The sequence below is a fragment of the Sitophilus oryzae genome, unplaced genomic scaffold, assembly GCF_002938485.1.
Source record: "Sitophilus oryzae breed Bouriz unplaced genomic scaffold, Soryzae_2.0 scaffold_863_pilon_pilon, whole genome shotgun sequence".
Lineage (NCBI taxonomy): Eukaryota > Metazoa > Arthropoda > Insecta > Coleoptera > Curculionidae > Sitophilus > Sitophilus oryzae.
In genome coordinates, this window is record NW_022147487.1 from 1,416,263 (window position 1) to 1,431,525 (window position 15,263).

At 34.1% G+C, this 15,263-nt stretch overlaps 1 protein-coding gene across 1 annotated transcript in view; it reads right to left on the bottom strand.

The window, feature by feature from the left end:
* LOC115890336 (kinesin-like protein GA13060) overlaps positions 1 to 10,349 on the bottom strand; it is a gene marked incomplete in the record, with an annotated part of 701,789 nt that extends 691,440 nt beyond the window's left edge. The window contains 1 exon segment of the mRNA XM_030910529.1: positions 10,095 to 10,349.
* Positions 10,350 to 15,263: the final 4,914 nt, after the last annotated feature.

Sequence of the window (15,263 nt, forward strand, 5' to 3'; positions counted from 1 at the left end):
TTGGTGGCCACTTCGTTCAGTTCACGGCATTACTTGATTTTCCGAGTTTACTGTCACCCACCTATGGCCATCATGACGCTTTTTTTGATCATATGTATAAGTTAGGTTAGGTTAACGCACTTGTTTTCTTACGTTTTTGGTATCACGTTTTATACTTTTCAGATAGGATTTTTAATGAATGTAAAATGTAAATTATAATTTTATTATTATGTGTGTTTTAATAATGTTTGTAGCCATGAATGAGTATAACAAATTTTGTTTAGTTTGTTTTAAATTCAGAACTTTATGTACTGGGTTAGCTTTAGCCCACTAAAATTGAAGTAGATAAAACTAGGATACTAGTATATCAATCTAATGATAAAATCGCAAATATTATTCAGTATTATATATTCTCAATAATATTTTTAATGAGTATAATGTTGGAAATGTTTTAAAAGTGGGACATAGAGGGCCTCAAAGAGATTATCAAGGTAAGGTAAGTTTCTGTGATTTTATTTATTACAACTGATTGTTTTTATTTTTTACTACAGAAATAGTTGGATATAGATTTCAGAGCTTTTACTGAAGAGGAATTTGAAACCATGAATAAAACAACTGCACTAAAATCCATTTAAAATCCATTTAAAAAAAAAAAAAAAATATAAGTTTGCTTTTTGAATAATATATAATAATGTTTATACTGCTTTTTACTATATATATTTTTGTATTTCAGACCTTCAAGCTTTAAGATGTTTTTTTAAATTCGATTCAAGAGGTCAAGGTCAATTATTCCTTATTAAAATGAGCGAGCCGAAAAAGATCAGTGAGATTCTCAATTCTCAGTAATTAACAATTATTTTGATATTTTGAAACGTCAAAAGTAGAAAGTGATAAATTTCTAGTTTTTATTTGTTTTTTCAATTTGACGACAAATTCGACTTTTCTTGGTAGGGATATATTTACCGAGCATTTTTAATTTTTCAATTTTTTTTTTTTTTTTTTTTTCATATTTTTTTATCAATATTGTTTATGTTTTCATCCAGCCGCAATATTTTCTATTGATTATAACCTATTACTGATGTATTATTGTTAACATAAAATTGCTAATATTGCTAATGAGAATGGTTTTTATTATAAATTGTTATCTATTTTTGCTATATTATTTTAGCAGTAAGTCAGTTAACAAGTTTATAACAAAATAGAAGTTTAATGGATAATAAGTTTGGAAACATAAGTACAATATAATTTTACCAATATTATATTGACGTAAAATTAACAATATTACTAATACATCTCAAATTAGTACTTTCCTGAACGTTACATTAGCAACGTTTCAATAATATCGTGTTTTTCAACCTTGCACTGAAATGTTATTTGGCGGAAGAGAGATTAAGTTGGATTACCCTGCCACCTTTATAAAACCTCACTATTGAAAGAAAAAGCAATGTTACACTACTTTGCAGAGTTTAGCTTTGTCTTCCAACAATAACGTTTGCTTTGGGAGAGTTTATAGCAAGATGATGCTATACAATACTAAACATGCTGCCAATTTTTGGGGAATGAGGTCGTAAAATTTACCAAAGATAGAAAGCATATAGAGATACCCTTCATACAGTGTTAGCTACGTAAATCAAAGAAAGAGTGCACGATTTTTCCTCAGTCATACATTGTGAAAAAATTTCTTTGGGTGTCTTAGACCGTTGGGGGATTCCCATTCCAGGTTACGGATGGAGTCTTCCAGGTTCGTGAGTTTCGCCTTAACACCCTGTATAGTAATTAGTATTACTATGCTTGATTTTTACTACAACTCAATGTAATTTGTTTGTTAGGACATCTCCGTGTTTACTTATTTCTCTGGCGATTTTTTAATGAAAATAATTAATATACTATTTCAAAGCGCAGTGGTGTGCAAGCTGAACAAAACCAATTTAGAATTAATTAAAATTATTTTAATTATATTCCAGGGCAGTGTATAATGTTGTCAGGTGTTCTGGAATTTGTAACACGATACGCATCACAGTCTGGTATCCTGTTGGTGAATTTTACTTGGCTCCAACAGAGGGTAAAAGGAACGCGAAATTGTGAGGTGTATCAATGGTGGCCACGTTTTAGTGATTGTGTTATACTATTTTATTTTATTACTATCTTATTTTGTAGATTTTCTTCTAGTGGCAATGACGAAAAAAAAACAAAAAAAAAAAAAAAAAAAAAAAAAATAATTGTTATTTTTACACAAGACGATAAAATGGTATTCTATCGTCGACCGAATCAATCCGCGAAGACGTTTATAATTACAATTTTATCGTCTTAAAATACCATTTTTTTCCGCCTTGAGTTTCAGCACAAATATTAGGGGAAATTATTATTTCAAGGGAATTTATTACGAGTAGAAGAAATATTGTGCTGAGTTGGCGGTGGTTTCCTATGTAATTTGACAAATAAAGCTGTCTCTTTACAGTTGTCAGTTTGGAGTCAATATTTTTTAATTCTCTTTCGTGTCGGTTACGCTGCGATTAAATTGGGTGCAGAAACAAAGAGACAAAAAGTGAGTGAATTACCAACCAGATATTCAGGCTGAGGGCTAACCAGATATTCCGGGATGCAGGAGCGACAAAACGCCATGGCATCAAATTACTGCCGACTTTAAATCCCGAGGTAACTTGTAAGAAAGGGCACAAAAGGGAATTTTCTAAGAAATGGATCAGATTAAAAAGTATTGCGAGGAAGAATAAAGTTAAAGGTACTATTTTATCTGCTATTTTTGATAGATATAGAACAATTTTAACGATTTGCTATGGAAGAAAGGTATTACTTGGGGTAGCAGGGCGATTCATTACGGTGACGGTTGTGCCTGTCGTTTGTTCACAAAGAGTTTCTATTTTTTGTATTTTTTATTAAATACACAATAAACATCTTTAGAGCATAGAGTTACAGCGATTTATAAAAGATGCATATTTTACATTTTTATTTAATAAAATATAGCTCTATATTCATTTTGCCTACTTATCTTAATTTCTTCTAGGGAAAAGGTTTTCATGGCCTCGCCAGTATTGAAGAGCTTTAAGGACGCTTCCTTCAGATGCGTGTATTTAGAAAGTGGATTAGTTGATTTCTAACGTTATAAGAGGAACTGTATCTTCTTTTCACTGGATTTAAAATAAATTTAAGTTTACTCTCTATTTTCTCGTGAAACAGGTCTAATCACTGCCCCTGCAACTCTTGTTTTTTTCAACGGATTTATGGTAGGTGTGTAAAGTGTGATTAGAAAACGCGTTTTAAGTTCGGTAGTACACGGGTCGTTCGGTTTGTGTTTCGACGTCGTAATAAAAATAAAATGGCGAGGTAACGAAAGAGTAAACGGCTGGCACTGGTGTCGAAGAAAACTTGGGGGTATTGAAATTCACGGTATTTGGAAGTTCCAAATAAGTGCGTTGTTAAAATTAGACGAACTTTGCGTTTAATACCTTATTTATGCCATTACATTGCCACGGCGCAACCCTTTATTGTATGTATTTAGTCGACGTAGGGACGCCCAGTAGATGCTGCAAAGCTCATTAGGGAAAACTCTCAAAATAATTCTTTCTCTGGATAAGTCGGCTATCCCCGCACGATTTGAGCAACGGCGTAGGTGAGCTGATAAATCTCTCGAAGCGTTTTGAAGATAAAGGCTTCTGGAGCGATTAAACGCTCACCCAAAAGTTTATTGCTCAATAAAGCTGAAGGTACCGTTGCAATGGAAGAGTATGTTAATGAAGTCATGGCTGTATCCCAACAACACTGCAAAACCAATGGTGATGAGTTTGTTCCACCACATCAATAACATGTACGGGGACTGATTATGACCGAAGCGAACATGGCGCCAGATTCTGAATTCGAAATAACGTAAACTTTGTAAGAATAAAGTTGCCGGGACAAAGAATATCGGGGCAACTGACGTAGCACAATGCGGTGGCGCGATGAAGAAAAGAAAACCTCCCGCGCCAGATTGCTGGAACTGTAAGCAGAAAGGTCACTATAAAAATCAGTGCCCTAGAACTGAGCAAAGTTCTTCTTCATCAAAGGAGGAGAAAACTAGTAAAAATGGGCGAAAAGCTTTGTTCGTGGCAGCTTTAACTGCTAATAGTGTTGCAGCCGCGGCTGGTACATTTGATGGGAAGGTGACCTCAATGCGAAGCTGAAACAGTAAACTGTAACAACCAACAGATGAGATTTGGGATAATGTTTGCAGCCGGCGTAATTTCAAAATTAACTTTAATAAAGTGGAACTGGGGAGCGTACGAAACAAAACTAAACCTGGCAGCTGGGCGAAGGCATATCAAAATAAATGCTGTTTAAACCGCCGCGGTAAAGGTTTTCTAAAGGATACACTGTACGGCAGAAGGTCACAAAATAATTAATGATGAGCTGCGTGTTAAGGAAGCTAATTACTACCGATATTGTTGGAGGTCTATATAACTCGAAGTGTCCGGGAGGAGTTCGTAAATGTGGTGCAATCTTCAGATTCTCAGATGCACAGGCGCTTAGGTCATCTTAATCATCACAGCATGGCATTTAGAAAAAATAGTTGTATGGTATTTCCAGAAAGTAAAAACACTGGCGATATTAGCGAAGAGTTGCATCAAAATTAAACGATTCCGAAAGCCATACCACAAAAGGATAAAACAGATTTACCCAAAATAAAAGCGATAATTCCATTCAGACCTATAGCGGGACCCCAGTTATGTGGAACTCATGGAACGCTCCATCTGCCCCGCCGTTATACCTTTGAGAGAATCTCTTTTGTTGCTTCTTAGAGATACAAAAAGTGGAGTTCAGAAATTTTCAAAGGCCTTCCTTATTGGTAGAAAATCAAAATCAGATCAGAAAAATCAAAATTTTTTTTAGAAAATAATATAAAGGATGGAGCAGTGTTGCCAGATTGAAAGAATTTTCTTCAAAGTCGGCATTAAGCGCTTGGTAAACCGGTACCTGCCCCACTCAAAACAAGAATGGAATGCAGCTGGGCTTTGATGTGTTATTGAAACGTTACAATGCTGGACACAGTTCAGAAGCCTTCCAGGGACAGAAACATGGAGCAGAAGCTGCGATACGGCGTAGCCAACACGGTGTTACGGCGAAGGCTTAGGAGAATTTTGGCAGGAAAATGGATAGGGCACGTTTAGAAGCGCAGGTTTTGGATTGCTGCCAAAGTACTATGCCATATACCAATGCTAAAGCTTAGAAAAAACTTGGCGAGCAAAAGGCAAAGGCATATTTTGGTTGGGTATACGGTCGGTATTTAACTGAAACTTTGAATATATACTATGAATCTTCAAATAGCCAGAGATGTCATTGCTTTTACAGAACCGAAGCTCTCAGATGGCTCATCAAGGATCTCTACTGCACCCACTACACCAGAGGTTATTCCGCTGAAGTTATCAGAAGACAGTGACGGTGATGACAACTCAGCAGCGGCTGAAGGTCCTCATTTTCAAGAGGAAAACCCAGCAGAAAAAACAAGTGAAGTGTCGGTTAGTGAAGACGAAAATAGTGCAAGTAAGAGTACAAGTGAAAGTGCAAGTGAGAGCGAAAATCAGGAATCAAGGTATCCTACGCGTGTAAAAAGACAACCTGACAGGTATGGTGACTGTATTACTAATTACGATTATGATTTTGCTATGGTAATTGGTTCTAATTCTTGTTTTTTTCAACAGGAAGACCAGACTTTAGCTCATGGTAATTTTATATACAACCGATAAATTTATTAATAATAAAATAAGTATACGAATATAACGTCGTGCAATATTAAATTTTACCAATAAAATGGAGCATTTAATAATGCCAAAACGAACGTGTCCAGTTCGATGTCCAGCAACTAATGAAATGCTCAAAGTTGTCGCTTCTTTTGAAAAAGGATAATCCAGTTCTAAAGCCATTTGTAACGTATCCAGTACAAATCTTAGTACCGCTCACAAAGGCAAAATAGTATCATCATCACTCTCAGCTTATTCAACCATTTACAATTATGGTGTAGCCTCCCTCATATACAGGGTGTCCCACTTAAGATGGATGCAAGCCAATATCTTGGTTGTTTGATGAGCGATCTTTTTCATTTTTGGCAGGAGGCTATATGGCTATAAGACGTACATTTTGCCCAGGGTAAGAAATGCAATACCTCATAGACGTACCATTGAATCCTCCTTACCCAAGATACTTAAGTTCTAATTTTGATAAATGTTGATACGGGGTATGTTATTAAAATAAGACATTTTTATTTTTATTGTTATTTTTTAAGTACTTACGACGCCACTGGATCAACAGCTGGTTTATTATCAATAACCAATTATCAATTAATAATCGATTTAAGTTTTCAGATAGCTTCCATAACAATTAAGATACGATACAAAAAAACTAAATATTTTCATCGTTTCATGTTTATTTTAAAAAATTGTTTTTTAAGTTTACTAATACAAATGGATAAAATGAGTTACAAAATAATTTAAAAACCAGTTTTCAATGGAATCTGAAATATGATTTTTATTCGTTTTATTGAGGAATATTTTAAAAAATCCAAATATGTAGTTATTTAAAACAATCACCTATTAACTTTGAAAAATATACTCTAAACAAAGATTTATAAAACTATAACGAACTAAAAGTAAACATCTTCGACCAAACTTAAGTCGATTATTAATTGATAATTGGATATAATTGGTTATTGATAATAAGCCAGTTGTTTATCCAGTGGCGTCGTAAGTATTTAAAAAAATAATAATAAAAATAAAAATATCTTATTTTAATGACACACCCTGTATCAATATTTATAAAAATTAGAACTTAAGTATCTTAGGTAAGGAGGATTCAATATAATTTATCAGATTTCAAATAAATACTCTCCTAAGGGTAGTTTACTCTTGACTCGAAAAATATCAAACCCCATTTCTTACCCTGGGCAAAATGTACGTCTTATAGCCATATAGCCTCCTGAAATGAAAAAGATCGTCCAACAAACAATCAAGATATTGGCTTGTATCCATCTTAAGCGGGACACCCTGTATATGAGGAATAATAATAATCCATAATTGGAAATTGTTGCCTTTGTGAGCGGTACTAAGATTTGTACTGGATACGTTACAAATGGCTTTAGAACTGGATTATCCTTTTTCAATAGAAGCTTCCAGACGGTCACCCGTCCATCCACTCGCATTCTTCTAACGTCGCTTAACTTCGGTGATTTACCGGGAACCGGTGTTTCGACCTAGCTTGGCCGTTGACCGCTACCGGTAAATATTGTTTAGGTTCTTCTTAATTAAAATCTGTTGATACTGCAATAATTACAGTAAAATCTCGCTGTAGCAACGATGGTGATTAACGAAATTAAGTAATTAACTTCAGGACAGACAGAAAATATTGCCAGTTGACCATAAAAGGTAAACAATTCTGTATATACCGTTGTAATCATTTTAATTTCGATCTTTCAGTATGTCAAGGCACAAAAACAAGCAAGAAAAGCGGCGTATAAAAGTGTATACCTGTATTAAATTACTACGGGTGAAGGTACTGTGAGCTACTTATAAACAAATTTAGGACAGACTGTATAGATAACCATAAAATAATTTATATATTTTTTTAAGTTACAGAGTTTGATCATTTTGACCAAATCAAAAACAAAGTCCAAACCAGGGGCGGGAAAGTAAAATAGCAAAAGCGGTTCCACCGTTTCCATGGAAATTTCAAATAAAATAGTTCCAGCCTCAGGCGCTAGGTGGTAGTGCAATTAATTTTTAGGTTAAGAAGTTGCTACTAGTTATTGCCAGATGTCGTCAAATAGTTTCCATAGTTTCCAACGGCCATTGTCATACTATTGTCAAATTCTCAAAAAATATTGTCGTTGTCATAGCGCCAAACATAATCTTTGATCATAATATTATCAAATGATTATCAAAACGTTTTTCAAACTATAATTTGTTATATGTGTTTTAATTAGACAATTCCTTTTGTTTGTGGCCCTAAAAATATAATGTAAGTCTTTTATTTTTGCCATCATTTAAGTACCTATTTATATTTACTCCATTTACAAAACTTTGGGCCTATTACGTAGGTCTTGTTTTATTATAATAAACGATGTTTAAATATTTGACTTAATAATAAATAAAAACTTTTAATAATAAATAATATTTACACATATTTGGCTTTAATTTTATTTAATAATTGTATAAATTATACTGTTAAATCTTATTTTTTACACAACACAACGATACTTATCATTAGTATTGTTGAATTTGTGTAAAAAATAAAATTTAATAATCAAATTTAATTATTTTAGAGTAAAATTCAATAAATACGCTCATTTAAAAAGCCCGCGCTTCGATCCATTTAAAACAAGCCTTACTCAACAGATGGCGCCACTTCTGTAGGAACATTTTTCAGTATGGCAGAGTCCATTCTTTTTCTAGCTAGGTATATTCTTTGGTCCAAACCACTGTCAAAATGACTGATTTGACAGTGGTTTGGACTTTGTTTTTGATTTTAACATTAAGTTTTTTATTTTTTTATAGATATACAGGATGAGTCTTAAATAAGTTCACATAATTTTAGGGGTAATATATTTCAATCCCAGGAAGTTTTTTTTTAAATTCTGTATTTCTCCAAAATTTTCAGCTAGAAATATAACATCTTGATGATATGTTCTCAAAATTTAAGCAATTTTTTTATTATTTTCAAAGTAAAATAACTCGGTTATTTTGGAGTTATTTGAAAAACGGTAAAGAAAAAATATGTTTCTTTTATCGAGACCTACCGACCCACGGTGGGGTATTTGACACAGATATTTGATCGAAATTTTTTTATGTAGACCTTATATAAATTATTGCTATTTTCAATTAAAGAGGAAATAATATGAACAAAATAAAGGATAATTCGTCGATTCTAAAAAAAGAAAGAAAAATCACTGTTCCAGTGTTTCCACGGTCAATGCCACTAATGCCAGTAGTAATATCGCAACTAATACTACTAATGCTACGACTGATCCGCGAGCAATGCCCATACCACTAAAGTCGCTACTAATGCCAAATTGTGCTATACTGCTAATAGCACTAATGCGATCGCTTTGTACACAACAATGCCATCGCGGTTTACACCTCGCATTAGTATATCACTGATTGGCATATTAGAGGAAACCAAGAATGTTTTTCTCATTTTATCAGCAAAGTCGCAAAAAGTCGCAGTATTTTATTTTACTGTATGAAAGCCTAATGTTTACTAAGTAAAACGTATATACACAATATGCCGAATTCTTCGAAATGCGCAACTAAATCTCTAAGTATAATAAAAATGTCACAAATTAAATAAATTTTTCTGAACGCCTAACTGTTAGTTGCAAAAAAAATCGTTAGTATAAAGAATATCAAAATAAATAATACGTTTTTGTAGAATACATACCTGCAGCTTGCTGAGCCATTTTCAATCAAAACAATAATATAAACGTAAAAAGAGCACAAGAACAACAACAATTTATAATTTTAAACATAAAATTTAGCCATTTACCTCTTATCTGTGGGAAGTAACAACTTTGACGTTTCGTTGAAACAAATGAATGCGACTAAACACACCCATAGCAACGCCATTCATGGCAGAGATGATTTAACTTATCATTTATCTTTTTTTGGGAAATCTTAAACACATTTGCTTTTTCGAATTTCGATCACCTTTTTCATGCTAATACCCCACCGTGCGACCCTGCAAATATATGCACTTATTTAAGACTCTCACCCTGTATAATCATAGAAAATTCACATGATCATGTCAATCATGACTTAAATAATATCTTAAAATTATAAATATATCAGAGAGGCTTCTCATAATTTAGGAGTTTTTTTTAATTTTCAGTTAAAAAAAAACATAATATTTTCATATGAAAATGAATAATATTTTGATGTAAAAGCACAAAAAGAAATTCAGTGGTTCTCAAAATTTAAACAAAAAATTAATTTTTTAAACTTTCAAAGTAAAATCTTTGGGACCTATTTGAAAAACGATAAAGAGAAAATAATGGAATTATAGAAATATCGGTATAATCATAGAAAACTCTTAAACAATATCCAAAAATTCCAAAGAAACTTTCAAAAATAACTTACCAAACTTCGGTAAAACTTCCAAACTAAACCATAAACACCACAAAATAAAACACAAACAGACCAAAAAAACAAACAAAATCACAACAACAAGAAATCATCCACTATATAAACAGTCAAAACGAGCAAGTTCTTTAAAAACTGATAAACTATTATTCCGGCTTTTTTCGCGACGGACGCGCTCGTAAGGAAAAATCGCAACAGGCGGCAACGCTGTAACGGCCGTGCTTTCCCAGAGAGAACCGCGCGGTATCTGAGGCTGGGGCCACAAAGGCCCAACGCAGAAACGTCGGAAAAGACCGTGTGTATGAGACTGAGCTGGCGCGGTGGAATACTGAAGATAGTTGTTGCAGCTCGGGGCTATTAAGAGAGCCTGTATTCCATCGATGTCAAAGAGTAATGAAATTTAGATAGGTTGAGAGTGATTGCATTAAAAAAAGCTAAATTTTTGAGTCAAAAAAGTGTTTAAAAGTAAATAACTCATGCAGTGGAGTTATAGACCTCAATAAAGTAAGGGCATCGAGTTGGCGAGTAGTCAGCTCGAAGGAGGAGGGCTATGGTCAGTTCCTCACAAAAGGAATTGACCTCAAATCCGAAAAGGCAATAGAAAAAGAAGGATATATTATCCTCTGTTATAGATTGGGTACAACACCGGTATTACATACCGCCATTACTCGCTGACGAGTATTCAACACGCATCAGAAGATGGTCACGCAAGGCGCTTTCTTTCATGAGCTTTTGTATGACTGAAAAGCCCGATACGTGATGTCTACCGCACTCCAGACATTCAAAAATCTCATTGCTTTGTTGCTTCTTTCCTTTTTGGTTGTCGCTGTTAACTGAGTTTACAATTCTTTTTTTCCTTTTTTCCTTTTTACAATTCTTTTTTTTTTCTTTTTAATGGTGTATTTTAAAAAACGTTCTATCATTTTTAGGGTTCCGTACCCAAAGGGTAAAAACGGGAACCCTATTACTGACTTCGCTGTCCGTCCGTCCGTCCGTCTGTCACAAAGATCTATCTTATCAACCGTTATAGCTAGACAGTTGAAATTTTTACAGATAATGTATCTATGTTGCCGCTATAAGAACAAACACTAAAAACAGAATTAAATAAATGTTTATAAATAAAAAAGTACTTTCACTAAACATTATCTTTTAAGTAAGAATTTTACATAGAATCTTTCAAGTCCTGGTGGCCGCCTGGTTTAAAGCGTTAGTGTGCGAACACAGTGCAAGCAGGTTTGCCGCTTTCTGGTAGCCAGCGCCAATCTGGGTACCTATTCTTGACATCGTTCGCAACTTTGCGTATATGCATCACGTGTATTGTTATAAACAGGGTATCCCAGAAATAAGTGCAAGTATTTTAAAGGGTGGTAGATCTCGATAAAAGAAAAATATTTTCTCTTTATCGTTTTTCAAATAAGTCCAAAATAATGGAGTTATTTTACTTTGAAAATTTCCAAAAAAAAAATATTTTTTACTAAAATTTTGAGAACATTTTTTTTTCTTCTTCATGTGCCTTCTCCTCATCGGAGGTTGGTGACCATCAATTGGAATTCCTCCCTGTCTTGAGCCAAACGGATAATTGCACTGGCCTCTCCTATATTAAACCACTGGTGCAAATTCCGCAACCAGGAAAACCGTTTACGCCCGATGCCTCGTCGTCCTTCAATCTTTCCCTCAACGATCAGCTGTAGGAAACTATATTTGTTATTTCGAAAAATATGACCAAAACATGCTGCTTTCCGTCGTTTTATTGTAGTCAATAGTTCTTGGTCCTTACACATTCTTTCCAATACTTCGAGATTTGTTTGAGAACCACTGGATTTTTTCTGGATTTTCTTTCTTGTAATTTTAATCTACTACCTATGTTGACATATTATCAAGAAATAATTTTTTTTAAACAAAAACTAAAAAAAATCCAAAAAAATTTTCAAAAAATTCCGAATTTTCAAAAAAAAATTATTTAGAAAAAACCTCATAGGCGTGTTTCTGGGGTTGAACTATACTACCAGTTAAGTTAAAATACTTGCACTTATTTCTGGGATACCCTGTATATGGTTACATAGTAGCGCCACGCCGCGCCTATAACCTTGAAAAATTAAAGCGTGTTATCAAATCGGCTAGTTCACAGTGAAAGCAGGCAGATGGCAGGCAGGCACCGTCAACCAGCGTTCATCGGCGTTCTCGCTTTTACCGGAACGAAAATTTATTTATTTCTGCTTTTGCACGCGCCGACGGCACACAGAGGGTATTAAGAACTAAAAGTTGGCCAAAATTATGTTTTATGATTTTTTTGCTTTTTTGCTTGTAATATTAATTATTAATTAGAGGAGAGGTTGCTAATATGGAACCCCATTTTGTTTTTCCTACACAATATTTTTTCCTCTACTCTGAAACCCTTTCCACCGATCAAATAGGGCCATTCTGTGCAAAATCAAGCAATTGGATGAGGATGCTAGAACAAGAAAGTAATTTGTATATTATAGACGATATTTGAGCGAGGATGGGTGTTATAGGGTAAAGACTATTTCCTTTAAGAATCTATTTAAATCAATGTTTTTTTGGCAGTGGCAAATATTGGCAAGATTTTTGTACATATTCCAAAGCTGGAGACTTTAAGCATTGAACGGATACTAATTTCCATGCGGAATATTGCCGAATAGTCTTACACCTTATAAAAATGCCTCTGATTTTTTAAATATAAAACATTATAAAGAAATAGAATAGAAGGAAACGTTTCAAAATAAAAATATGGCATAAAACAGAACAGAGCAAACAAACAAAGCTGGCTCTGTATCCATCATGACAGTTATTATGAACAATTTGCAAAAAAGCACTACAAACAATTCCACTATTTTTATAATCTTAGAAATATTCAGAATACACTCAAGATAATTCATACTTTTAACTAAAATATATTATTTATTTGATAGTCAACTTACGACTTAAAAAGCTAATAACTAATAAACGTGCTTACATTTAGTATTTATAGATTTGTATTCAGTTAAGATAAAAATGAAAATAAAAAAAATATCACTTTTGGCCAGGTTTATAGACCAAATACATCTATGTGCGGCCCCGGCGAGGTGGGCGCGGCGTTTGAATATAGTTTGGTTAGGTTAGGTTAGTTAATCAGGTAAATTTCCTCTTAATTATCTACTTCTCGAACCCTTCTCGCATCTCCGAAATAGCCATATACAATACACGTGATGCATATACGAAAGTTACGCATCTGTGTATTGTTATATGGCTTTTTAGGAGATGCGAGATGCGAGCGATATTTGAAGATGCGAGTGGTCAAGAATAGGTCCCCAGAGACGGCGCTGGTTGCCAGAAAGCAGAAACCTGCCTCCACTATGTTCGTACCCTTAGGACTTTACGCTGCTATGACGTTGGAGCCGTAGTAAGGCAGGTTCGAATCCTAGTCAAGGCGACTTTTTTTAAATCGTTTTTTTTTAATTTTAAATATTTTTACATATTTATTTTTACTCTTTACATATTTATTATTGATTAATACAATTTTTAGTAATGTGTTTCTTCATTTTTTTTTAAATTACTTATACGCGCATTCAAAATTTCAGCTAAATCGGAAAAAAAGTTTATAATAATTATAGTGTCTGATATTGTATAGATAATGAATGGTACGGAACCCTTCGTGCGCGAGATTTTAATGTCAATTTTTAGTAAATGACGTATAGAGACTCACTGTCCTCGCCGTTTTTTTCGATCATACGGTATAAAGGAACATTTAGTATGTAAATTTGTGTATTTCCTGATTTTTTCTAGACTTTGGACGTTTTAATCAATGTTTTGGGGCAGCGTTTCGTTATGCCCGTCCTCGAAACCGATAGGTCTTCACTTGATGACTTCGGTGTCGAATTACGGCCGTTTTTGGTATGTAATCCTCTCGTTTTTTACTTGTTCCGTCGGTTTTCTAACCGTGTTGTTTCGAATTAAACGGCTGAATTGACGGCTGAACGGACCGAACGAGTATCGCTGTAAATAGGTTTGAAGAATATCGTTTGTCGAAATTTATATTCAGAAGCACATGTGTTTGGCCTTTTGGGATATGTTAAAAGATTCCACACCTTTTTTTCTTAATCAACAGAGATTTTGTAGTTTAATGTAAATTCCGTTGTTTAATGTAAATTCAGGAACCGGGAATTTCGGTTCACTTAGAATCCCAGTGGTTAACTTATACAGGGTGGCCCATCGAAAACGTTCCGCAAGGCATAACGGCCAGGATATTTTTTCTTTCAAAAAATCCAAAAATACGTCAATTTTGTTTGTGAGGGGGACCACTTTTGCCCCAAAAATGATTGTAAAATCTTCAACGCTCTAAACGGGGGTGTCATCCCCCAACTTTTTTCAAATGGGAAGGGGGGTCAAGTGGCGCCGCAATGAAAAAAGTTTTCTATTCTCTATATTTCTCCGCTTCGTTTTTGAAAATCGGTCGAGTCATTGAGAAAATATGAAGGATTGAAATTTGAAAACTTTATTTAAATATTTATCAGAGTAAATGATAAGGATAAATTCCTTCGACCAATTTGCTGTTTTTTATGTTGAATAATATTTGCAACAAAATTTGTAATAACATCAAAATCAGTCAAAGTCGTAGTTTTTGGAATATTCCGTGTTTCCGTAGTCCGTTTTTGAGAAAATCCGTATGGAGAACTCCAAACTCCCATCGGACGCGACCCCAGGCGGCGGATAGGGGAAAATCCTTTACTTTTAAACTAAAAGAACTACCAACTTTTCATTAACATATTTTAGTATGGGCGGCTAAAATATTTAGTAATTAACGACTTTCTTATGTGATAGGGCCGTATCTGGGGGGGTGTTTTGGGGGTTCAACCCCCCAGTGGCCTAAATTTTTTAAAAAGTAATGATCATTAAGTAACCAAGTAAGAACGAAACAAAAAAGAAGAAGAAGATGGATGAATATCAATGACTAAAGAATACAAGGACATGTAACGCCCATATACGGGCTGCAGCAGAATTTGTGACCTTAGACGCCAACTTTTTTTAGACTTTTAACGACATCATCCGCTGGTCATCAGCGACAATTTTAGCGATTTTTAATAGTTGATTGTGTGTAGTGAACTTTGTATAAACTTTATTACAATGGTAATTTGTTCGGCTTTCAAGTGTAAAGGCGCAATGATAAGA